Genomic DNA, 26,104 nt, shown 5'->3' with positions numbered 1-26,104 from the left:
CTCTTCCACCCTTGCCCACTCTTCTTTCTCTCTACTCCTTCTTTTTCTGCTTTCCAGATCCTTCACCATATTTCCATCCTGTTTTGCCCACACCTTCCTTCATTCCTTTCTTTTCTCCTCTTCTGCCTCTCTCTCCCCCACCACACTTCTCACTTTGTCTTCCCTCCAGCTCCCTGAGGAATTCTCTAATGACTTAAATGAAACACCAGCATTCACTATCTTCAATAACCCTCCTTGCTGGATCCCCAAGAGGACCCTGCCATGCACAGTAATTAGGCAACTGGTGCCTGGGGCTGCTGCCTTTGCAGTGTCAGCATGGACACTGCAAATGCACCTCCTTCTCTGCCCTCTTCAGGTAGAGAAGGAGGTTTCCATAAAGTTGGGAGCACTGTCAGCACAGGGATAGAGGCTACTGCAGAGTCTCAGGAAGGCTTTCCTAAGCCATCCAGGTGCCTTTCCTTCTGTTCCTGCCCTCCCTCAGGCTACCAGCATGTCTCCGCCCAGCACTTTTTCTGTTTCTCACACCCAAAGAGCCCCACCAGCCATTAACCCATGAGGGGATCCAAAGCCTCTGGTCCCACTTGGGATGGAAACAGTGAGTAAGACAATGCTGTTCTTCTGCCCATAGGTGGCTTGAACAGAAGTCCCTAGGGCCTTCCCAGACATGCACAAGGGCTCTCCCTAAAGCCTCTGGTTCCCTTACAACTCCTTCTTTCAACCAAGCTATCAAAACCACCAGGAGTGAATGTTCTGAATTTCCAGAGAACTCGGCTCCAGTGTGACCCTTTCAGCTGTGATTCTCTCCAAAATCTCATCTCTTTGTGCCCTCATTCCTCTTGGTAAAGCATCCCAGACAAAGGCAGATACAGCCATTGCCTCTCTTGTGTGCTGATGAAAAGCGTCTTTCAAAAAGCCTCTTGGGAAATGCTTCCATTAGAGTTAATTCTGTTGTTCTTTGAGCCTATCTGCCCCTCTCCTCTGCTTTGTCTTGGTTAGCCTCTGTTCCTGGGAAAACAAGATCTCAGAACAGGATTCATTTCACTGTTGTTTTTCTTATCTCAGCAAGTAACCCTGTGGTCTCTGCTTGGTCAGGTGAGGAAAAGAGACTGCTCCATGACATCATTTGTCTCATACTAAGGTCAGTGTTTAAACTAAGTCAGACAAAGCAGGTCCTAAAAACACCGTGTCCTCTGCCCTAGGGAGAAGGGGAGCAAAGGGCTCAAGAGACAAGCAGACTGAGGCAGGTGGTCTCCTGGGGACCTGCCTCAGGGACTGTCCCCCATCAACCCTGCCCTGGGAGTCTGTGGATGCTTGTGGGGGAGAATAGATCTGTAAGGAAGGGGGCAGAGTGAGACAGGGGTGCACATGAGCACAAAATGCAGGGATCACTGGGAGTAAAAAAAATCTCAGGAGGAGAAAATGAGCTACACACATTCCCAAACCTCCAGTCCCCAGGGACCAGCAGCCCCTCTCCACAGCCTCAACCTGTGCAGGGCTGGGGAAGGCAGCCTTGGTTTTACTGTAGCAACAAGGCTGTTTTTCACAAGGCACCATCTGGTGGGGTGTTTTTTTAGGTTTTTGTTTGGTTTTTGTTTTGTTGTTGATTTGTTCTGTTTTCCCTGCCACTAATGGGTCATTTATTGGGGATTTAAGACTTGCAAGCCCTCTTTAAAAGGGGTTTTTATCTCCTGCACGCCACGGTGAACGGAGGCAGCAGGCTGACTGCATGCAGGCACTCCCTGAGCAGGGATAAGCAATTAAGAAGCCACATGCCAGATCGGGATTAACCCCTTCCCTGTTTGTCTTGAGACCTTTCTAATTGCTCTTCCCGATGCCTCTCTTCAGTCTCCCTTCATCCAAGCCCTCCCATCCCATCACTCGTCTTACCTCAGGCAAGCCCCCGGGTGCCTGGACAAGGAGTTGAGGAGTGCAGGTGACACCCCAGTGCCTGCCTTGCAAAAACTGCCACATGTGATAGGGGTGGCTCTGCTGACAGATGTCACTCACTTGTCCCCAGCTCAGCAAATCAAGGGATTTCAAGGATGGCTCTGGCATGCAGGCACTCGGGTATTCACCAGCAGAAAGGTGCTGCTTTCCTCTGGAGGAGGGCAGAAAGGAGGAATGAAATCCCTATTTCAGCAGCTCATGTAGGGTAATTATCAGACAGCAGCAGTAGGCTGGGATGCTTCCTAATTAGGACACATTCTTTATGACTAGTTATTCTAAGCTGTAATTTGACAGACTTGGGGGGGGAGGGAACGTGCACATAAATTTGTTTTTAATTACATTTGGTATGCTAATTTCTGATATAAAATAAATATTTACCAGAAGCAATATTTCTTCATTTCACGCTGGCTGCACTCTGGCATTTATCGAAGGTTACAAACTGACTGCTATCACCCGGCCCTCCTTGCTGGCAAATCTTCCCCTTCCCTCCCCTCATCCTGAGAGGGAGAGGGATGGATCCAGCTGTGACTTGGGAGGGGAAAGCAGCAGGGAGAGGGAGTCACAATATCATTCCCTTTGTCCAGTGGAAATGTGTCCTATTTCTGCCAAACAGCCCTTTGTACTGGAAGCTCTTAGCCAGTTGCTGGCTGCCACTCCAGGGCTGAGAGCCTGCCCCAGCACTCGTCTGAGGAGATGGGAGATGTTCTCCTGACACACGGCCTGGCCCTTGTGTGGCAACAGTGCCTCTCCAGCAGCTCCAAGGCTATATAGACCTCTATTCATGCAGCCTCTTCAACCTTTACAGTTTTCAAGGCTTTTTTTTCCTTCTTCTATGTATGAATTAAGTAACATTTCAAGAATGGAAAGCTGCTGCAAACTGAAAGCCACAAATATTTCACTGTGGTTTTGATAGTCTAGGAACTTTTCCTTCCCTACAAATATATGTTCTTGCACATTTTTTTTCCCCCATCACTGAAGTCAGCTCTTATTTCTACACACTCTGGATTTCAATAAACTGGAGCTTTCCAGTGGAAAATACCATTGCTGTGGCGCTTCTTGATCAGATATTAGCTCAAACTGTTCAGGTTATTGCAAAGTATACTTTTACCCCAATCAGGTAACTTCTGACCCAGTGCAAAGTAGTATGTCACTGTTTGGCCTGACCTAGGCTGTCCACCTGGAGCCAAGACAGCCAAGCAACACTTTCAGCCCCATGTCCTGATGTCCTGGTGATATACCATGGAAGAAGTTGGAGTGATCAGGGTTTCAGACACTTGGACCATCTGCGGATGCATATTACTTTCACCATGCCTCCAGATGGGTTATTCCTATTACTTAAGTCACTTTGATTTTTTTATAAGGTATGGACTTCTGTGGCATAAAGGGAGTTCATACTACCACTGTGCCATAAAAAGCATGTCAGATACCAAAGATACCAAACCTTAGTTACTGAACAACTAGAAAACAATAATACAGCCAGGATGAAGATAATCCCCCCTACTGGATGGACAATGCCCGTACCTACAGATAGGTCCAAAGGTCAAATGGACTGTTCTATCTCAATCCCCAAAATGTATGGTTCATCCCACACCTGTAACCCTCCCCTGAAGCATCAAGTGTCTGTGACCCCCATTGGCCTAAGTCTTGTTCCAGCCCGCCTTGAAGCCCCCTGATAAGGGGTCTATGAGGGACCGATGCCCTCTTGGAACTTCCACCCTCTTGGAACTTCCACCCTCTCCTGGAACATCCTCTTGTCTCCCTCTACCCCTTGCCTCTCCCCTCCCCCATCCCCTCAGGCCTTGCCACGTGCTGCATCTGGCAGCTCCAAGCAAGACCTTTCACCATCCCTAATAAACCTGATATTCTAAGATCAGCCTTCAGAGATCTCTCCATTCATCCAAACCGTCCTGGAGTCCAGCGTCCCCACAGTCCACTGATTAGCAGTTATGTGAGTTTGTATACCCAAGCTGAAATTTTTCAGAAGTGCTTAATGGCTCTGCACTATTTAATATTTAACACATGTTCTTCCTTCCCTTGCAGGTTAGTTGCATTTGGGTTGATGGCATAAGCTGCCTGCTCCCAGTGTAACGCCTGGTTGCATGGTGCACAAGGAGCAGAAGTCATGAAGGCCAGCAGCATGGAGACAGGTAAGTCAGCTGACATTGTCCTGCCTTGGAGCTTGGCACACAGAATAGAGCCAGGGCTTGGTGGCTTCTTTTAATACCACATTCCCACAAGGACAGCCATTTGTCTCTTCAGCTGGTGCTTCTTTTAGGTGGAAATTGCATGATGGAATGCTGTAATGGAGATGACCCACTTATCCCATCTGGGGGTCCCATTCCTGAGTATCTAGGCATGGTTGTTCCTCAGCACTTCCAGTCTTATCATCAAGCACCCCCAGACAAGTATCCCCATGTCTTCTCCCCTCAGAGGAACCAGGGAGAAGGTTTCCAGACTGAGGGACCACAATGACAGATAGTCATTTTTCTTTGCTCATGGTGACTCCCACTACTCCAATCCCTCCAGTTTTCCCTCTGCCTTTCTGGCTCCAGCTCATTCACAGCCTTCAGCAGAGTCAAGCTCTTCCTCAAACCTTTTCCCAAGTTCTGCTCATGACAGCATTTGAGTGCCACAGATATTAATGAATTATTCATCAGCTGAATCTGGTGGCTTTATTATCTTCACACTTGATGAACTGAGGGACAGGAAAAAAGCCAAATTCATTCAAAATTATCATTAATTTGGGATGCTAGATTTGAAAAGATCTTGAAGTCTGATTTTTCATGGTTTACATGTGATTTTATGTGTTTGAAGCATGAATCCGTCTGGTTATAATAAGGAACAGCACAAATCAGACTCATCAGAAAGGAGAAATTAGTTACTCTCAATGAACATCTTGCCTTCTGCCACCTTTCCCTGAATGCAAGGAGTGGAGTGACAGAGGAAGAAAGAAAGCCAGTCTCTTGGGGTGGGCAGCATGAGATCATTCTGCATTTTGCATTTCCCTCATTTAGTCCTTCCTAATATTCACTATGAGCTGTAGCTAGGGCAGCACTTGGAGGGGGAGCCTCCTCCAGCCTTACCCTCACCTGCATTCCAGGGAATACTCCTCTAGAAAATGGGGACGTGGGGAAACAGCTTTCAGCAGTAGTGTTGTATGATGCTTGGTGGACTGAAAACTTTACCATGATACAACAGAGTAACATCAGCACCAGCAGCACCAGAAAAATCACCCTATAGGAATGCTGTCAAATAGGGCTGCAGGAGCTACAGGAAGGGCAGAGCAAGCTCAGCAAACACAGATGCTTTTGAGGACAGAGCAGTCCAAATACAGCCGGTCTCTACAGAAGATAGATGGGCCATGGAGTTTGCAAAGATGCAAAGATGGTTTTTCACTGGGGCATTTCTAGTTAGGTTGAGTGGAATTTTACAAACATTGATTCCCATCTCCAACATGTAGGCTTGCACTTCCCAACCGCCCATCTGTCAGAATTTTGCTCAGTGTGGTCAGAGCAGTGGTGTTTGTTTTTTCCCTAATCTTCTCTTCAGAAATGAATGACCCAATTTAGATGAAACATTAAAACAGCCCAAGGCATATTTTCAGCTTTGAAAACCCCAGCTTGCACAGTTAACATATGGATCAACTTTGGAGCAGGCAGAGGAATCAAGGTTTTGAAACTAGTTGTTCTAGTGTAGCAATGAGTCTGGATGTAAGGAAAATATACTAGAGCCAAGCTAGTGATCAAGCTACAGGATTTCCAGCTTCTCCTTTTGTTTTGAGTGCCATCGTCCTGCTTTTGGAAATCAAAGTAATGACACAAGACCTGTACTACCCCTGAAGGCTTCGCTGGCAGACTGGAGATCCCTAAACACACTTCCCTTCCTCCCTCCCTCTCCCAAAGCCAAAGAAAGCTCCAGATCACTTGTGCTTCAGCCAGGGACTAAATTTTATCTCTTTTCTCTGAAGAAGACTTCAATATGTAGGAGAGACCTTACCATACAGATTCTCACACTCATCCCTATCTTCAAATTTCATCTTTTACTCCTTATAGAACCCTTTCATCTGAGTCAGAGAGCAAGCCTTTATCAGAAAGCACCCACTTTCTCCAGGCTCCCCAGCAGAACTGGTAGGCCCCAGAAAGCCTCTAACACATCAGCCCTGGCTCTACCAATCTTAACACTTTAAGCACATTCTGAGGGCCCACACAAAGCTGTTTGTTGTTGTAGGGTAGCAAATGTGTGACCAAACCTGTGACTCAGTGATAAACTGTACAACTGTGTGTCAGCTTCCCTTCACGGAGGGGAAATCTGAGATTTGCTTCATTGTTTGGGAGGAGGAAAGAGATCTAATCCTGTTGACAACCTTTCTCTATGCTCCTGGAATTACTTCCCTTAGTTTGGAGATTGTCCATCCCCCACATTTTTCTTCCACTTCAAACTCTGCCAAGTCTCACTCCATTTGAATTAATTTTAAAGGTACTTTTTAAAGCCTCTCACAAAGGATCTCATAATATGTTCCAACAGGAGCCATTGGAAAAAAATAATCCCCTCCTTTATTATCCCAGCTGGAAAATGCTGTTTCAGTGTTCTATAAAACAGTTGTGTATCATGCCCAGAGGGTCTTTGCTGCAATTTAAAGCCCATGAGGGGTGAAATGTCAGCTATAGTTCAGCCAAGGGATCCCTTAGGCTTTGAAATGTGGTCTGTGACTCCCTTAACGTCACCCTGTCCTCCTAATGGGTATGAAAAGGACACAGAGGGCACCAAATGATGAGAAATTAACATTAGAAACTGTGTTCACTCTTCCTCAGTAGGGAATGTTATCACTCCTTCCTACAACATTATAAACTGGCAGACAAGAGAAAGACGGGGGCCAGCTCTGTTGGTAGAAGCATGAAAGGACATAGAGAGGACACATATCATTGCCCCATGCATGCTGGAGGCTAATTTCTTAGCAAATCTCATAAAATTTTACAGGTACTGGCTGGTTAAACCAAAAGGATGATAACTGGGATCAATCCCTCTCCAACTCTTCTATTCATAGACCTCAGCCATGCTTCCCCCCAAATAGGATTGTTCCATAAAAACAATGTGGAGAGCACAAAGCACATTGGGGAGAGGTAACTTGTCTGTAACAGCCAAGAGGCAGGCAAGAAAAGCCAGGCTAAGAGAGCTGAGCTCCTGTCCTCAGCACTAGACTGTGGCCACATGAGAGCCCAGGCCCTCACTCCCTTGAGTCCAGCTGTGATATTTTCCTGTCTGACACCTTGCCCAGTGCATTGCTTTGCACGTGTGCCTGGCTAATGAGATGACAGGAGACAGACATGAGGAATGAAGCTCACATGGCTAATCCTCTACCTTTCAAGTGAACAAAAAGCTCTGTCAACGGCCCTCAAAGAAAAAAGAAAAAAATAAAATGATGGTTTATATTTAGCTGATGCTGTGGAACCTGCAGGCTGCATGCTAATTAGCTGGGGAAAGTAATGAGCTCAGCCTGGGGCATGGGGAAGAAGAGAAGGTCTAAATACAAACATTTTAGCCTAACTATTGAGATGGCAGAAAAATATTTCTTCTGGGTTGTTTGTTTCCTTGTTTTTATGAGAAAAAAATCATAAGGGACTTCAGTGGATAGTGACAGCCTGATAAATATCCAGTCTCCAAAGAACTGTTCCACTTGACAATTAATGTTCCTGCCCGGGATTGCTACTAAATACCTTGTTGAGTAGACAGCAGCAAGGCCATGAGTTGGTGCTGCTGACTGTGATCATGTGGCACAGGCACAAAGAGAGGCACAAAGCTTCCTAATCCCTTCATTCAGATCACAGCTGCGTGTCACCTCCAGGCAGGAGGAAATCCAGGTTAGCTCTAGTGTCAACCAAGCAGAAAAGTCACAGTCAGTGCTGTGATAACAACAGATACCATTTCCCATGGTCTTTCCAGAGAGTCCTAAGAAAGTATATACTGGGTAAGGATGATTCTCTGCTTTTATTTGGCTTTTACTATGGATAGAAAAGACATACCTGCTGAAATGCATTGTGCCAAGTTCTCCAACAATTCTCTCACTTTAGGGAGCTCTACACCTGAGCAGAAGGCCCACTTACCTGGGAAAAGCAGAGCAGTACTTTTCCTGGAGTCAGTAGAAGCAGCAAAGAAAATGCCTTTCTGCCCAAGACCCTTTGTATTCCCCCTAACTCAAATACTAATTTAATTAGGTTTGGTCAAATTAAGCTAGGTCTCTGGTTTGCTCTAGTTGAGGCTGATCTGATGGGTCTTTTTGAATCTGGTCTGATTTGGCCATAGCTTAGATTTTTTTTTTTTGATTTTTTTTTTTTAATTTCACATGGCTTGGTTGAGTTTGATTTGTTTCAGCAGCTCTCAGCAACTCATTATCAAAGTTTTGCTTCCAGGTTGGCAGGTTCTACCACATGAAATCCCAATGAACACAAAATGAAAAGTTATTTTTCCAAGCAGACTCAAAATTGTAAGCAGGAAAAAACCAAACAAACAAAAAAGAAACAGGATAAATTCAGATAATTGCAACCAGCCAAATTAACAATGGTCGCAGCAGCAGCCTGGGAAAACTCAGGCTGATCTGGTAGAAATGACAATAAGATCAGCTACTGCTTTAATCAACAGATTGAACACAGTAGGGGGGCTTTTCCAATTTGCTTTAGGCTGACAGCTTCCAGAGACTTTTCCTCAGGGCACAGTGAAGCCTAACCCCTCTGTTGCCTGGCAGAGGATGATTGACACACCATGAGGGTGCCAGTGTGGGATTGTCCACAGCTCAGGGGGAGAAACCCCTTGTCACAAAGGCTGTGGTGAGACCATGGAGATCATCACAAAATGTTGGAAAACCAGCCTGGTTTGGCCATACAATGGGCCACATCAGAGTGCAGCAGGGAAAAAGATAACCATGTATCCATCATCTACCACACACCCAAATCTTCTATCGCCAGTCACCCTTACCAGGTTCCTGTCTTATCCCCCATCTCAACCATTTGGGATTCTCTCCTGCACCTTTTTCTTACCTGCCATGTAAACAGGAAGGAGTCTCTCCTCTGGACACTATGGAGGAAATAAATGATACAATAATAATAAAACCAAATCTGACAAAGAAATTATGCAGTGTGTGGGTGGTTTAATGCACCTGTTTAAGGACTCAGACAGCTCTAAAGTTTGCAGAGCTGCCTTTTGCACTGTGTGAATGTGGGCCACCTCATATACACACAGGCTCAGGAACTCCTTGGATTGCAGTGACCTTGCTGTCTGTGAGGCAACAGTCCCAGCTCAATTTGAGATGTTCTGGCACTTTGTACACCGGACCAAGGCAAAGGGAATTGCAGTCTAATGAGATGCTGGTCCCAACTGGCATGCTGCTCAAGGAGGGAGCGGGCAAAGGAAGATCTGACAGTAAATGGCAGAGAAGTTAATAGGAAGAACAAAGGCAAAGTGACAGACCTGTTGCCTCCCCAGATAACATGGGGGCACGTAATGGAAATGAGGAATGGAAGGGATGATGTGATCAAGGTTAATGTAGCCAGGATGCTGCACTGAACAGATAGCACAGCAAAAACAAGGTGAGCAGCTGGTGCTCTCTAGAAATCTCTGTGACTGCTGAAACAAGAGACATGGTAGTGCTGGAGAGGCCACCAGGAACCCCAGGTCATGGGCTAGAAAACAAGAGCCACTGCAGGTGAGAAACTGCAGCCCTGTTACTGGGCTCTCTGGGTTACACCCCTGTGGGGCTGATCACACAATCTCAGCTGGGTGCTTTGCCACAGCTCAGAAGATCTCCACAGGGGACAGTGGTGGGTAAAGGGGCCAGGGAAGAGCAGTCAGTGAGTCCAGGATGCAAGCTCCCTGATTCCATCCAGACAGGTGCAGCAGAACTGGGGCTGGGAGCAGGGGCATTGCTCAGGACCTGGAGTGATTGTCAGGTAGATGTGGCTGGTGCAGAGATCACACCACCTTCATAAAAAACAGAGGTTTGGACAGAGAGACCTGGGTGAAGCAAGGGAAAACCATGACTGGGACAAGGGTCACACTCACTGAGCACAGGATCTACTACTCCCTGTTGCCAGCTCTGGCTACCACACTTCCAAAGTCTTCTTCCCCCAGGATCCTGGGCCAGCAGGGTCCAGAGGAGCACTTTACACCTTGCAGACCTTATCAGCAACAGTGACTGTGCAGAGCCGTATCCAAGCCAGGACTCCCCCTGCAACCTTTCTCCTTCCCCCCACACCATCCCTTCCATTTCACATTTGCTGCCTGGCTCCTCTCCTGCACAAATAGTTTTCTTGAGCAAACACAATTTACAGGGATGGCAAGCAGGGGCTACAGAAAGGAAGGCTATTATTGTTCTCTCTGGGTAAAGTTGGCTCATTATGAGCTCTCTCCACAGCTGGTCAATATTGCTTCCCTAGAGGCTAAGGGACATTTCATTAATCTTCACATTACTTTGTTCATCTCCTCTACTTTTCAGGGTGTTTATTGAACACTTTATATAAGCAGCTTTGGAGCATAACAGTACACATGAAGCATGGGTGAAAAATACTCTTGACTAACATGGAGTAAGCACGTGGGGTCTCCCAGCATTTCCCCCCCTGGCCAGCAGCTGCCACAGTCTACTATGGGTGGTATCACCATCCTTTTCCCACACTGCTGGAGAAACCAGGTTCTTCTTCCTGCTCTGCCTCAACACTGAATCTGGAGAGAGAGGAAGCAGTGAGGATGAGGGTGTAGAGTCTCTTTCTGGCTTCAGTTCCAAGCCACGGGAAAAGTATTTTGTCTACATCATAAACACGCCACAAGCCCCAAGATGGGGCTGAACACAAACTCATAAAGCACCTTCTGTTCAGATTACAATGAAATGTGTTCAAGTGCTGCTCACAATGATTATTTTCCAATTACATTTCAGTTTAGCTCAATTACTTTTCCATTACTGCTCAGTGAATCTTCTTCATTTTTCCTTTTAACTGGCTGCTCCATGGTTTTCCTACCCCCACCCTCCGAGGCCAGCTCTGCTGTCTGACCCTCTGACAGAGCAGTGGAGAGCAGGTCTCAAGCATCTCATGCATCTACAGCTCGGCACTTGATCCTGTGAGGAAGGCTGTGATGCCGCATGGGCTGCTGCTCTGCAGCAGGAGCTTCCTTTATTCACCCTTACTTAGGCTCTGGGTGCTTCCTCTTTCCCCCACTCCTGATCCTACATCTCTCCTTTCTCTGGCACTGGGTCCAAGGCCCTTGTTGCCATCTGTCTGGGAGGCTCACAAGACATGAGGGCTCAGAGCATCCCTTCTCTTTACAAGGCAACAACAGAACTCAGCGGGCATTTTAATCCCTCTTTCATTTTGTTCTGTAATCCTCATCTCTCCCTCTCCCTGCCTTTGCACAGGCCTGGGACACATAGGGATATCTCTCTGTTTTGGGTACATCCCTATTTTGGATGTTAATTACAAAAACTGTAATTCTATGGCCCTCCTAATGTTCAATGGAACAAAGGTTAATTGATGTTATTACAGTTCATAAGCTGAATTGCAGTCCTTAGTGGGATGGATGATTTCAGCATATGGGCTGCAGTTATTTCTCCCTCTTGGCTCATGGGGGAATCTGCTAAACCCATAGTAGGGACCTAATGATACTTAATGGCATGAAGATAAAGCAGTTAATAGTCACATAACTTTCTGACGTTGAGTGGTCTTAGAGCTGAACTGACTATCACAGGGTGTTTTTTGAGCAATGGACATAGAAGAGCAATAATGATCATATTGGGTAATACCAGAGACCCATCTCACGTGACAGCCTGCCTCCAAACAGCAGCAGATGCGGGCAGGGCAAGCATGCCACAGGATTTACCCAGCCACCTCTGTCTTCCAGACATACTAAGTCACATGTGTCATTCCTGTCTTTAATACTCCCTGGATTTTCCCCCACAGAGTTGTCCACTCACATTTGGGGTGCTCCAGATACCTGCTGCCAGGCATTTCACAGCTCATCAACACCCCTGTCATGGAGTCACATCCTCTGGTCTGTTCTAAAACACTGCCTGCCTGTTCTTTCCTGCCCTCAGCCCAGTCCTGTTGCTGGGACAACAATTGCTCTTTGTTCTCCTTCTCACAATTCCACACCTCCTCACCAGACTCTTCCAGACAGGGGAGTCCTAGACCAGGTAATAATTTTTCAGACCCAGGTCACTTCCCACCTTTGGTCATCTTTGCTGCTCTGAGCTGTTTTTAGCTCTACTATATAAAAAGCATTTGAGTTGGAGAAGCCAGAACATTATACCCTACTCAGCACACAGGCAGTGGCATAATGACATTCTCTGCTTTGCTTTATTTTCCTTCCTGTGGCTGGGCTAGCAGGAGCTTCCTCCACCTCTGAACCACCTTATTGAACTGCCACACAACAGGCTTAAAAGTGTGATACTGAGTTTGCAGCAGATACATGACCTTCTGCGGTGCAAGATTTGGATGAAGAGCTTAAAGAAATGTAACAGACTCTCAGCACTCAGATTCAAAAAGAAACTCCTACACTCAGGTCTTCCAAATCAATTTTGTCCTCACGAACAGCTCTTTCATTGCAGTCAGTTCTCCATAAGAGCTACAGAGCAGGAGAATTAGAGCAAGAGATACCTTACTGATGCTGAGTTACACCCAGATATAATTCTGACAATGTGTGCAAAGCACACAAACTGATAGCTTTTCCTTGTTCCTTTCCTCTCTGCTTTAAAATCCTCTCTGGGCAGACTAAACATTGGAGGGACTCTAAGCCTAAAAGGAATCAATATGCAAGGAGTAAGAAAAGTTGAGAAACTGTACTTTGTCTCACTGTGAGCACATTTCAGCATTACAATTGCCATCATTCTGGATATACAAATATTGAAGTCCCACACAATATTTCCATGGGTTGCTGCAAAGACTGTTTCTTCCAAGCATGCAGTAGGATTTCAAATATGTTCTCTGAATTTCAATGATGACCATGCAGATGAACAAAATAATGCACACTTTTGATGGCACATTTGGCAAGAATGACATATTAAATTTACAAGAATAAATTCAATTATTAGAACCATTCATTCTTAAGCATTTCACTTATTTACACTGAATAAACACATCAGACAAGCCACTCTCTAGAGATTGTGTGCAAATGCCTGGCAATGGGAATGTACTTCTTGGTGCGTTTGAGTAGAATGGAAATAAATTAATAATTTTTTAAATAATAATTATTTTTCATTTATATCGAACGTTGCATTCAATGATCTCTGGAGAGTGATACAATGATGCCTTTTTGAAATCTTAGCATTTTCTTACATGAAATTATATCTATAGCATCCCAGTGTTTTACTGGCTGCAGTGCACAAGCCCTGAACACAGAACTCCAGTCATCCTGCAAGGCACCCTCTCTCTGCCCAAGCAAAGGCAGGACTCCACTCCTTTGGGTGCTAGCAGTGTTTGGTGGGGAGTACAGCCAAGGCAGAGCAAATTCATGCCATTTTCTGTTCTCTGTCTGCAGGTTCATTTGCTCAGTCGAGCCTTGGCCATGATTTAGCAGAGATGCCCAGGGTCACTTTATCTTCCCTGTTTTTTTGGGCAGCCACTCAAGCAGCTAGCAGCAGAAACGACAGGAATTTCTCTTTTGTGCATGTGGGCAAAATTAAATGAGGTTTGAACTCGCTGCTGGATCTGCACCAAATGAGCCCCCCGGGGTATAAGCTGTCAAGCAGTGAGGAGGGGCCACCAGCACAGTGAGAGCTTTTCCTGCCAGAGCAGCACAATCAGAACAGCCACGATCAGCCCCGCTCCTCCAGATCCATAGCTGCTGGAATGCTGCTCGTGCTGCCCGCCACAGAACAGACTGATGAACCCTGTCCTGCCACCACCTCCACAAGTGTTGAGAATGAGAGGCATGGCATATGCACCTCTGCATGTCTAGGGATACATCTCCAGCCCACCCACTCCCCAGATATCCAAGGGAACTTGGGTGTCCTCCAAAAAAGTCACTGGACTCAGGCCTCGCTCATGACTTCTGCTTTGAGTGAGCTTCAGGACTATGAGGGTGTCCTTTGTCAGCTCCAGGAGGAATGCTCAGCATTGTTCAGCCATAGTTCATCTTGCCCATGTGCTGGTAGTGGCTTCCAGGAGTCCAAGGCTCCCTCCTCTTGGCTGACTGCCCTAGGAAATCCAGTTCCTGGCTGTCTCAGCAATTGACTGATCCCTTTCTAAGCTGTGCTTTGAAATCTGCAGTGAATGAGAGATACTAAAAATGGATCTGCTCTGCAGATGTGACTGACACTCCAGCAGGGTCATCCTGCTCTCTGTGTGTGCTCAGGACTTGCCTTTCTTAGCCCACTGTTTTCCCCTGCTACTGCACGTCCAATCTGCCGATCCTTCTGCCAGGCCTGCCTAATATGAGCATGAAGATAATGAAAGCTGTTCCAGTTCTTAAAAACACTACTTGTGCACGGATTTCCTGTTTGAACCACCTCCAGCAAGTGCCACAACTTGCAGCTCCTGCCCTTTCCCAGCCAGTCTTGGTCCAGCAGGCAGTTGAGCCTTACCTTTCCTCCTGCCTGCTCTTCTACCTCCAGCTAAGGTGCAGAATACCACGACTAACACCCATAGTGCTGGGCTACCCATGTGCAGGTGAGGAGGAAAGGCAAGAGAAGCCCCCTACAAGTAGGGCTATTCCCCTAATGCTGTAGCTGGACCACTTATGGACATGGGTTTAGCAGTGGACTTGGCAGTGCTGCATTAATGTTTGGACTTGATGATCTTAAAGGTCTTTTTCAAACTAAACGGTTCTCTGTTTCTAACAGTCTGGACAGTCTGCATCAGCTTTTGCTGAAGATACTTGCTCCTTAATCCCAGCCTCATTACAGTGTCACAGCTGTGAGGTTGTTCAGTGGAGTAGCTGGCTGGGAGCGGTCTCCTCCTCCAGCTTCTTGTGCTGGCTGCTGGCAGAGGAGCCTGAGATCTCCATCTCTGGGAGTGCTCACACAGGAATCAAAGACTGACTGACTTGCCAGGCTTGGCTGGAAAAAGAGCATGGTTTGCCAGCATTATTGCCTGGAGAAGCAGTGCCTCATTCCCTAGGCCCAGAGAAGGAAAGGGTGAGCAACACCTGGCTGAGCAACACCTGGCTGAGTCCTCTCTTGCCCACCTCCCCACCTCACAGCACAGTGCCACAACAGTGAGGCAAGTTACATAGACTAGGGCTTTTCTTTCAGGCACATCCCACAATTCCAGGGCAGGAAGACTGCAAGCCTCTTAGAAAGGACTAGAGATATGTCTTATGCAAAGCTGCCTAGGTCACCCTCTGTGGGCTCTGAGGAGCCTACCCTATTTCCAAGGGCATCTCTGGAAGAAGTTTTGTTCGAGAGAGCAGCACTTTGGAGAAGGAGAGAGGCAGAGAGAGAACTCGTTAGGGGATAAAAGTCAAAGCGGTGTGTATGCTAATGGAAGGATGAGGTGAGGAAAGACAGCATTCCAGAATGGCAGGAAGGTCCCCTCCCTCGGGGGTTCATTGCAGGCTGGTATTTCCGAAAAGGTAGAGCCATCCGATCCGATGTCACCTCGCATATCAACAAATCCCTTCCCACGGGATCTTGGTTTAATTTGCTTCCCATCTATTGATCCCTGTGGCAAGTTACCATTAGCGGCAGCTCTGCATGCCTCTTCCAACTCGCTCCACTCTGCGCTGTGGAGGAAAGGGAGCACCGGGCTCATTACTGGAGAGAGACTTTTAGAGGTGACTGGAGATGAAAGGTGCCAAACTGCTCCCCGGGCCCACTCCCCATTACAGACACCCTCTTTATTTATAAGGCCGGTAGCAACCGCCTGATTAGCGAATGCTTTCAGGCTCCCTGTCCCCTGCACTCAGCATATTGATTAGCCTTTGTTCGCTGCTTTATGAACCTGTTTGGTAATGCGCTGGGAGCCTGTAAACGGCATTGGATTTCCTTTTACGTATGCCTGAATGAAGGAACCACTGAGTGTTTACAAGGGGGTGAGTTATGGCCCTGCTGCCACTGGCAGCACACTTCACTGATGGCTGAGAGTGGGGTCACCCGTTTCCTACATCACATCCCTGTCCCACTCCACCCTAGCACCTCTTGGACAGGGAATGGTCTGTTAAGGGTAAAGAGGTGATGGACCAAGGAGATTTGGGGGGCTCCTGCCCTTGGTGCCTTACCCCACAGCATGGTGTTATTATAAATGAAAATTTGTCCAGCCAAATTAAAATGAAAAAATTAAATATTTATTTTGCAATCAAATTCTATCTAGCCAGCCACAAGGAAAGAACAGAGCCGAGCCCGGGGTCGGCCCTGGGTGTGCAACAAGGAGTCAGCCTCAGCAGAGGTTTTCCCCCATGCCCACACACCTCCATCCTGTTACAAGCAGTTTTTATAGGGAAAATTCTGCCTGAGGCCAAGATTTCAGCAATCAGTCTTTTCTTCTATTCAGAATCAATATGTTAATAAGATTCTCTTTTTTTGGTGATGAGGGAGAACAATTCAGTGTCTGGAGTTTGTTGAATCCCTTGATGAAATTTATGGGAAGGCTGCATTCACATGTGTCTGTCTGAGGATTTCCATGATATCCATCTCAGGTCGTTTATGCGATGATCAGCACCTGGGATTTCCCTATCTCCCCAGACATGGCCCATCTCCTGGGGAGCTGTACCTTCTTACTTGTAAATTAGTTTCTAGTCTCGCCTGCAAGGGTGGGGGGGAAATCCTAATACAAATGTATATACTCTAACAAATATTCAATATCACATATTCAAATCAATTCAATATCACATATATCATATTAGAAATGGCGCAAATTATATCTACTACACATAACAGTGTCTTCCAAGCTGCACCAGCCAGGGCTGTGGAGGGGACCAGGGAACACCACAATTTCCTCCCCAGGCACAGGTGACACCTTTCTGTTCTCCCTGTCTGGTCTTTCTCTGATGACTCTGCCTGTCAGTGTCAGCTCTGTGGTGGCTCCTGTGGGATGTTCCTCCACCTCTTGCTCACTCATCCCCATGGCTCTCTGAAGTACCAGCAGCATCCCCACCTTCCTGATCCTAGAAGCAGCTCCATCCCTGATTCTGGAAGGAAGAAGAAGTCACCAGTCCCCCGTGGGGGCAGATGGACAGGTTACGTAAGGCGGGCAATTTTCTAAGTAGCCAACAGAAGCAAAGCAGATACTACATGTGTGTGAGGGTCCCTCCAGTGCCACACACACACTCCAGTAGGCATGGCACGAAAAGTTTACAGAGCCTTGCCACAAACCATGGCAGATCAGACCCTCACAACTGATCCTTTTGCTGTCACTTTTTCCCCACTCTGCAAGCCACTCCCATTATTTTGTATGCTAACGGAATCTAGTGAAATGGCAGATGGCTGGCATTCCCCCCAGGAGGAAAAGAGGCTGAGTTGCCTGATTGCATGTTCAGTTCTATTTGCTCAGCTGTAGATTTGCCTGTCCTGGACTGTACCAGGCCATCCACCCTCTGACTATCAGACACAGCCAGGACACTATTGCTTGCTCCTAAAGTTTGATAAAACTGACTCCAAGCATTATGACTCAAGGTGCTCCTGTCATTGTTTATACCCTCCAGACTCAGACTGCAGAACCTCCACTTCCTTTCCTCAAAAGAAAGAAATCAGACCACAGCTGGATTTATGAAGATGTAAGGTTTCTTTTCAATGTCACTGAAGTGGGTATTTTAGGGTCATTTTGATTGCAGATTTTCTGGTTTGGAAGTGTTGGAGTGTGTCTCACGGAGCTTACAGCAGCCGCTGGTGAAAAGGAACCTCCCTTGGCCACAGATACATCTCTGTTGTTCAAGCCAGGAGTCATTCTTTCAGCAGAAAGTCAGTGCAGAGCTGTTAGAGGCACCTGAGCTGGCTATTGTGGCCAAACCCTCATTTGTATGGAGCAAATGTATTGCTTTTCCTTGCAATGCCCTGATGCATTGCTATTGCTTGCAGTTCACGGGATTTTCCAGGGAGCCACAAGCCTAACCTAACATTGCAGATGTGTTTTCCAGGTACAATTTACTGCTACGTGCATCCCTTCTTCAGAAGGCAGGAATGTAAAAGTAATAGGTTTGATGCAGAGTTCTTGGCACAGTGAAGCAGAAATACAAGCAGGACTCAGGATTCTCCAGCCTCCATGTTGCTAGGAAAGCAGAAATCTGATTTGCACCATTTAAAGTGAAAAAGGTTCAGGATTTATAGCACTTTGGGATATGTCTTGGAACTCTTGTCTGTGAGACCAGGGGAATATGTGAAAGACATGGTTACAGAATCCCTGCTAGCCAGCACAGCCCCACCTCCTAATCTGGAGTCCTTTCTAATGCAACAGGCCCCAGTTTGGCTGAATTCTGTTTGGTCCAAGTATTCACTTGAAATCTTCCTGCCTTCAGGCTTCAGAGACCTTCACCCTCATACATTTTTCTGAAATGCTGCAGGACAAAGCACATGGAAAAGAGCAGAAATCCCACCTGAAGGGACAAGAATATCCACAGTTGTGTCATTCTTTTCTCCACCATTTTCCATATACCTAGCACACACCAAAGCAGAGCCATTTTATGCAAGCATTTCTTCCCAGCTTTCACCTACCTTCATTACTGTGGCAAGACTCAATTCCCAAGGAGTTTCACAGAGCAGAGCCTGTTCTCTGGCTCTTCTCTCTTTAGAATCCTGCTGTGGAAGTAAATGGAATTGATCTTTTCTCCAAGGTTGCATCTACCTGCTGTTCTCACTGAAGAAGGAAGCTTGCACTATCATCTGAACCATGTGTACACACTGAGGCAATGCTCACACCCTCAGCAAAGTCCTTGGTTGCCTCTGGGACAGGAGACCTTCCAGGAGAATCCAGAAGCCACAGGTATCTGTATTTCTAGGGATCTAGTAACAGGTATTTCTAACAGTCTGCCATGAGGTTACCCTTTTGATCAGTACTGATTTGTGCATCCCAGATCAGCTTTAAAGAGAAAAATTTTCCTGAAGTTATAGCAGTGATAGCTGACAATCATACAGGTTCCCCTGGTGTTTTCGGGACAAAGGGCCTCAGTGTCCTCATCAAGGTACAAATGAGGTGTTGACCTCATAGAATCCAGAGGATTGTCATAATAGTTGCAGTGTTTGCAGGAGCTCCCCTCAAATCAATGTCTGATTATTCATGCATGGGAAACAGGGTATAACTCACATCATCACTAGAGCAAACACAAGCCAATGCAGAAATCATTCTGTAGATAAGACAGAAGACTAACAAGAAGTGTTTTATCAGATTACATAGTTGTTATGGGTTTACAGATGGTGCTCAAATGCTCAAGTTAAGATTCCCAACTCACCCTGAAACCCAAAGAGAAAATCTGGTGAAGAAGAAGCTTTGATGATCAGCAGAAAACAAAAGCTTGTGAGGGGCTGTCTACTAGATGAGCAATGTCCAAGGGGATGTCATGAAGACTGATTTTCCAGAGACAGAAATACAGAGCTGGAGACCTAATATGGGGATTTTTCATTTTCCCATCTGTAAACTGTTGCGTGTCGCGACACTCCAAGCGGTTGTGTGCTGGGCAGCAAGGGAAGAGAGGTGCAGCCGTCCCCCCGCGAGCTCTGCGATCCCGCTTATCTGATGGTTCGGCACAGAGACAGATGGAGGCAACACAGGGCTTGGGGTGTTCCAGAGTGGGATTATCAGGTGGAGAAAATGGAGCCCCAAGACCAGCCTGGGGGGGCAAACAGAAGGTTTTATACAGCAACTCAGGAGGAGGGGTGTAGGAACAATAACCAATGAGGGCAGAACTGGGGAGGGGGTCTACAGCGGAACTAACATATCATAAACTTATCAGGGGAAATAGGAGAGTGGAATAACACAAAGTAACAAATAGGGTGTCGAGTGTAATTAAATGGACAGGGAACACTCTGGAAGAAGGGGAGGAGACTAGAAGGAGTGACAGGGAATGTCCTAGGGAGAGGGAGAATTGACAGCTTGGAGGGGAGGAGGTTAGGGAAGAGTTCGGGAAGATTGACAAGTGGGGAGGGAAGGAGATTAGGGAGGAGGGAAATGAACAAACATTGAACAAACATCAATTTAAGGCAAAAATGCACCACCACAGTAAACATAATGGAGTAAAGACCTGCAATGCCAATTAATTCAAGGTTGGAGTAGACATTGCCATTCATGTGTAGCAGAGCTAGAGAAAACTCATTCAGGGACTTGTAGCAGGAAGTCAGAGAATGGACTTGTAGCTCTCTTCAATGAAGTTGCCTATATTTTTCTATCTTTCAAAATTTCCAAAAGTCATAAAAGCAGCTGACACCTGAATCTTCTGTTTCAGGGCATATGAAAAAAGGAAGGGGTATGTTTGTGCATACAATCCATGGATAACCCATAGCCCAAAAGGTACCGAGACACTCCTTAGAGGAGTTTTGGCTGGAAGCCAATATAACATTTTTATGGAAGGCTTTTTCTCCCGAGACTTTAGAAAACTTGCTGCATTCCCTCAAGAGTAACTCCTTCCCTAGAAGCTGCAGGAAGGTCTCTGGAATAAACCACACCAAAGAAACACTGTAATTTGTCAGTGCCTTCATTTCTGTCTGTAGCCTGTCCTGCTGCAGCACCTCAATCCATCTACTCACATATCTAGTCACATTCGGGCAGCAAAATGATTACACAAGTTCAGGGGACCTTCATAGCTGACTTTCTGAGGAAACAAGTTTGTTCTTTACATCCATTTATTTTTCTTTGCAAACATGAGGCAAAGAGGCACTTCTGGCCACTGCCCTGTCTGCAGCAGCAGCTCACAGCAGCACGTTTCGCCTGAATTCTGTGACTTTGTCCTTCATAAGGGCGCTTCAGGGTTGTCACTGTGGGCAAGGTAAAGATCAAAAACATGTAGGGTGGGGAGTGAGTAAATAGCTCAGCTGCTGTAAATAGTGAAAAGGGGAGAGGAGAGAAATGCCTTTTCTTCACTGGAAGTGACCCCATTCCCAGCAGTCCCATCTCAGAGGACTCTGGCATCCTGCTCAGGTGCTCTGAGCATGGCTGGCACTCTGTCCACATCATCACCTTCAAGGGGAAGAGGCTTAGCTCAGGACACTGCTGTAGTCTCTGGGGACACAAATCACAAGTCCCTGGTCAGCCTCAAGACAAAATTAGGAGTTGCCGGTCCTGAAGTGAAAAGCAGGCAGTACAGATACTGCCCTTGTATTGCCTTGGAAATGTCACACAAACACTGCCAGTCTCTCATGGGACTGCTTCCCACCTGTGATTGATGGAAACACAGCTGGACATGGATCCAGGAAGATGTGAGGAGATGAGGGATAGAAAAAGAATAGATGAATAGGACAAAATTAGGGCATAAATTGGACTGAGGTAACAGAGAGGTATATCCTGAGTGCTATAAAATGCCACAAAAGGGGAGCAGCCACATGTAGTGGCAGCGTAAAAATCAAAGTCTGGCACTAACAGTTGTGATCTTTTTTAATCTATTGATTAAACCAGTGATCCTTTGTAGCTCTAAATGCTACTAATCTGTTGTCCTGGGAATAAACTGGGAGAAGGGAAGGAGAAAGCTGTACTCTTAGAAATATTTTTCAAGGCATTAGTGGTTTTATCATGTTGAAATAGGCTTTTGAGCTTTCTCATAAAGGAAAAGAAAAAAGAAAAAAAATCACAGGAAAGGTGACACTCCTCTAATAGGTGTGGAGTCAGAGTACATGGAGGGGAACAGTGCACTCCAAGTTTAGGTAGTGCCAAGTTTAGGCACAATGACTGAGCCCTCACTGTCTCTCCCTGTAGAGCTGTCCCATGTGGTAACAAGTACTTAGGAGAGACCCAAGTCACACAGCACACATACAGAGACAGAGAGACAGACAGCCTAGTAAGACAGACTTAAATTATTGCTAGAACTTTGAGGTGTCACGTCCTATTGTAGGTAGAGCTGCCATTTGTAGGTGGCAGCTGGGAGGATTTGTTATTTCCCATATTACAGCAGCACCTCAGAGCCGCATTGAGCCTGCACTGGAGGTGTCTCCCCTCACTGTGGCACCTTGTACTTTCTACAGGCTCACATGAAGACCGGCTCAGGCAGCAGAGCACAAGAGTCAGGCTGAAGTGCTAGTCTCACCCAGACAGAAAAGATGTAATATCTGCAACAGCAGAGATATCCCGAGAATGATGAGAAGGAAAGAGACTGGAGTCAGCCTGCAGGGGAACAGAACCTCCTTTCCTCAGAACCGAGTCTCCATCCAGACACTGGGATCATCCCTGTGGGTGTCAGTGTTGCTAGATCCCTCCCAACAGCAAACACACATGTGCATACGTTGCCCAGCATGAGCAATCCATATCTCCTCCTCCTTTTTCCCTCTGAATCATCCCCCATACAAAAAATATTTCTCTCTCTCTCTCTCTCTCCCTCCTCTTGTTGTAGTCTAGAATTGCCCCAGCTCCCTCCCTCCCTCATGTTTGGGCCAATTTAGAGTGTTAATTAGTGATTAATTAGCAGCACAAATCTCATATGAAGCCCCAGACCCACTATGAAGAATTCCTATGAGGGAACTGACAAATCTTATGTTAATATCATCCTTTCTTCATGAAGCAATTACTTCTCTCTTCATTTGTCTGCAAAGACTGAGCCCACACCCTCAGGTCGGCTGCTGGCATGTGCTGTTCAACTTTACCAATTAATTATTGAATGGCTTAGTTCATGCTCTCAGACTATTTAAAAAAAAAAAAAAGGAAAAAGAAAAATTGAAAGTATCTCCTTAATTATTAAATTTCAACATGCTGGGCATTAAAGCTCCTAGAGGGAATGCTGACACCAGCCTTTCTCCTTTTAACACTTCCTACCATCACCCCTGCAGCTGGGTGTTTTAATCACAGTGGCCATGCAGAGACCACAATGAGTCCAGTCCTGATCCAAACACTGATGAAGCCAAGGAAAATATTTATATTATTTTCAGAAGGACTTGAGTCCTTCTGATGTGCTTTTACACATCAATTATTTGGAGATCTACTACCTTTCTGATAAGAAACATTAGGAGACTAACCAGGTAGTTGAGACCAAAATCTTCCTCCATTCAGGATATTACAGAGAGGTTCAGGGCACAAGAAACTTCTTATTATCTTTGCCTTTCCTAATATCATGGTTTGTTGAACTGCAGACATGCTGTTTAGTCTTTTTTTGTTTGTCAAAGTGGTAAGTCCCAGCCTTAGTCTTAACTGTCCATACCCAAAGCAAAAGCAAGTCGTTCTTCCCTGCCAAGTCGCAGAAGTGAAGGATTCAGTGCCAAACAGACCTCTGTTCCTGAACCAGAGTCCCCAGGTCCTGGTACCTCTCCCTTGGGCACTTCTGTTCCATGAGGTGAGCTCCTGGTTTGAGAATTTCTGAGTTTAAAATTAACAAGGGCTTAAAGCAGATGTTTCACTTTTGCCTGTCAGCTCTGCTCAGCATCCCACTGGGTGCTGTGGGCAGAAGACTGACTCACTCTACATGAGCATCACACAGCTGCCCCATCTCTTCGTGCTCTCCAGCTGACTGCCAGGATGACTGGTAGCTTCAAATGATGGGATGTCCCAGGAGACTCAGCAATAGTACCCTATCCTATAATCTCTCTCCCTGGCTCCCTCCCAGGTCAGCAAAAGAGAAAGCTCTCCTGACAACAAGATCAGCCTATGTGCCTACTACTGAGCTCACTCTGGTTTCACCCCTTCTTTCTGGAGCCCTCCAGCAGGAGGAGGCATCTCAGGATCTATGATCACCATGATCTTGCATGCCCACCTCCCTTTAGCAACAGTCATGCCCACACCACAGCCTCAAGAATGGAGCAGATGCTCACACTTCCTGCTGGCATTTGCTCAGTCTCAGCCCAGCTGGTGGGATTACCAGGCTGCATCCATTTTTATGGGGATCCAGACCATACAAGATGTTAGGAGGCCTGATTGGCCCAGCTAAACTTCAGTGAAGGCAGCACTTAAGTTCAGAACAAGGGACTAATATCAGGAAAGGCTCGTGGGGATACCTCCAGCCTGGTCCTGGTTGGAGGTGTCTCCACAGCCATGCAAGCCCCTGCAGTCCAGCCAGCAGCAGAGCCCAGGGCATCCAGCACCACAGAACTGCTGCCAGCCCCGCACTGCACTTCAGGGTGCCAAAAATAGCTAAATCATTTGAGAACAGAGAGTGAGAAAAGCAGCAGGACTGTGTCTGGGAGGAAAGGGGTAAAAAGGAGCAAAGGCAGCCTAAGCTTCTTTCTCTCTCCCCAGTAATTGATTAAAGACTCCAGAGCTGTCTGCCTGCCTGCCTGGAAGCAAGGAGCATCTGGTGCATGGGCACCAGAGACTGCAGGGTCTGTAGCAGCTTCAGCTGCTATAGCCGGGCTTGCTGAGCCTTTCACTGACATCCAGTCTGGAGCAATAAAAATGCCTCTCTGCTCCCTCCAGCTGACTTGCAAAAACAGCCCAGCACATCAGAGAGAAGTGAGCAATTAAAGAGACAAAGTGCTGAAAAATATGTAACAAAAGCCCTACAAATGGGTACTAGGAGCCTGGAGAACAAAGGCAGTGCATGTTAATGAGGAACACGATTCAGTTAATTTTTAATAGTCCATAACAGAAGCAATGGATCTGAGAAACAAGCGGGTGTCAGACAGGAAACTCTTCCTTTCTTCACAATTCCCTGCCCATCGAAGATGACAGCTTGGCCTCTGTTCCCTCCATGGACTGTCTTCACATCTCTGACCCAAGAGGCTTTCAAGAAATGCACTGCAGGTGGGTTTTCAAGTTTTACATATGAGCTGCCTGCACCCAGAAATGCAGCTGTGAGAAAATCTCAGAGAGAAATCTCATGGTGCTTTTCAGGAGGCTTAAACCCAAGGACTGCTTGCCAGGGATGAAGGCATGTGTGCCACAAAGCTTACATGGGCCCCTTGCCCCACTGTCCCACTGCAGGAGAGGTACCATGGCTGTGCATATGCTGAGATACAGGAACTGGGCATGTGCAAGTTGCCTCCTGGCTGGGCAAGTACATGCCTATCCCTGACTTTGCATTACCATATCCCTGAATTTGTATCAGCTTTTCCTTGGTATCCACCAATACATTACCTGGCATGCACATGCTAATGCAGAACAGCCCCTTGCTCACAACTCCAACTCTTCACAGGCATTAACAGAAACCCTGCAGCATGCTGGGCTGTGAAAGGAGGGACAGAGTGACCCTGAAGACATACAGTGCTTTGCACAAGTCCACAGCTTCTCTCCGAACTTCTCTTCCTCCTCTACCCTCCCCCACTTTGTCTCTGCTGTTTTCTCTGTAACAGCTAATGAGGATCCTAACCCTGATTCCTAACTTGCAAAGCCCTTTTTTTGCCATCTAAAGTCCCTACATGAAAATTCCAGACAAGCTGAAGCAAACTGAGCTCAGGAATTTTGGGCTGAATCCCTCACCCCTCTGCTGGGGAGAGGGTGGTAGGGGGTATTCTCTAGTGCTAAGCAACATGAACCATCTGCCTCTCCACACACACAGTTCAATCTACTTAAAGCACTGCTGAGAGTCTAACAAACCTATATCCTCCCTAGCAATACCCTATCCATCATCCCAGCCTCTGGTACCATGCAGGAGAGCAGGGACATGGCAAAATATGGTTGTGGCAAGGGACAGACAGCTGGGCATGGGCTGGGCTGTAAGCATGGACCAAGAGTTGCTTTTGGCAATGGGAGAGTCTCATGAGGAGCCATGAAACTTGGGATCATCACTGAGTCACTTACTCAGGTCAAGCGGGAGTCTGGCACGATCATCACAGCCAGCTCCTGGGAGACAGAGCCCCAGAGAGAGCCCAGCATCCTGGCATGAGATCCATGATGCATGAAGCAGTCACAGTCACTCTCACAGCCGCTTGTGTGCCCACATGAGCTGGGGAAGCCCAGAGGAGCTCCAACATGTGCTGATGCACCCACCACACTTGTCCCAGCTCTCACCAGGTACTTAAGACTCCAGGAGCACATGGTCCATAAGGCAGTGTGGGCATCTCACTTCCACAAAAGGAGAAACTGGTACTTCAGGTCCCAACCGAGGGGACTGCTTTGGGAACAGGAGAGGAGCTGGACACATCTTCCCAGAAGCTGCAGCCTGGTGAAATGCTGGGGAAAAGACT

The 26,104-nt window shown here is 46.8% G+C and overlaps 1 protein-coding gene across 1 annotated transcript in view; it reads left to right on the top strand.

Moving 5' to 3' along the window:
- The window catches only part of MDGA1 (MAM domain containing glycosylphosphatidylinositol anchor 1), a 206,598-nt gene extending 187,778 nt beyond the window's left edge, over positions 1–18,820 (top strand). Inside the window, exons 16-17 of the transcript XR_014953850.1 lie at positions 3,988–4,094; positions 18,688–18,820. The gene's annotated coding sequence lies outside the window, so the exon portion shown is untranslated. The remainder of the gene's footprint in view (positions 1–3,987; positions 4,095–18,687) is intronic.
- Positions 18,821–26,104: the final 7,284 nt, after the last annotated feature.

This window comes from Lonchura striata, chromosome 3 (assembly GCF_050655825.1).
Source record: "Lonchura striata isolate lonStrDom1 chromosome 3, ASM5065582v1, whole genome shotgun sequence".
NCBI lineage: Eukaryota > Metazoa > Chordata > Aves > Passeriformes > Estrildidae > Lonchura > Lonchura striata.
This window is presented reverse-complemented; position numbering and strand designations above follow the sequence as displayed.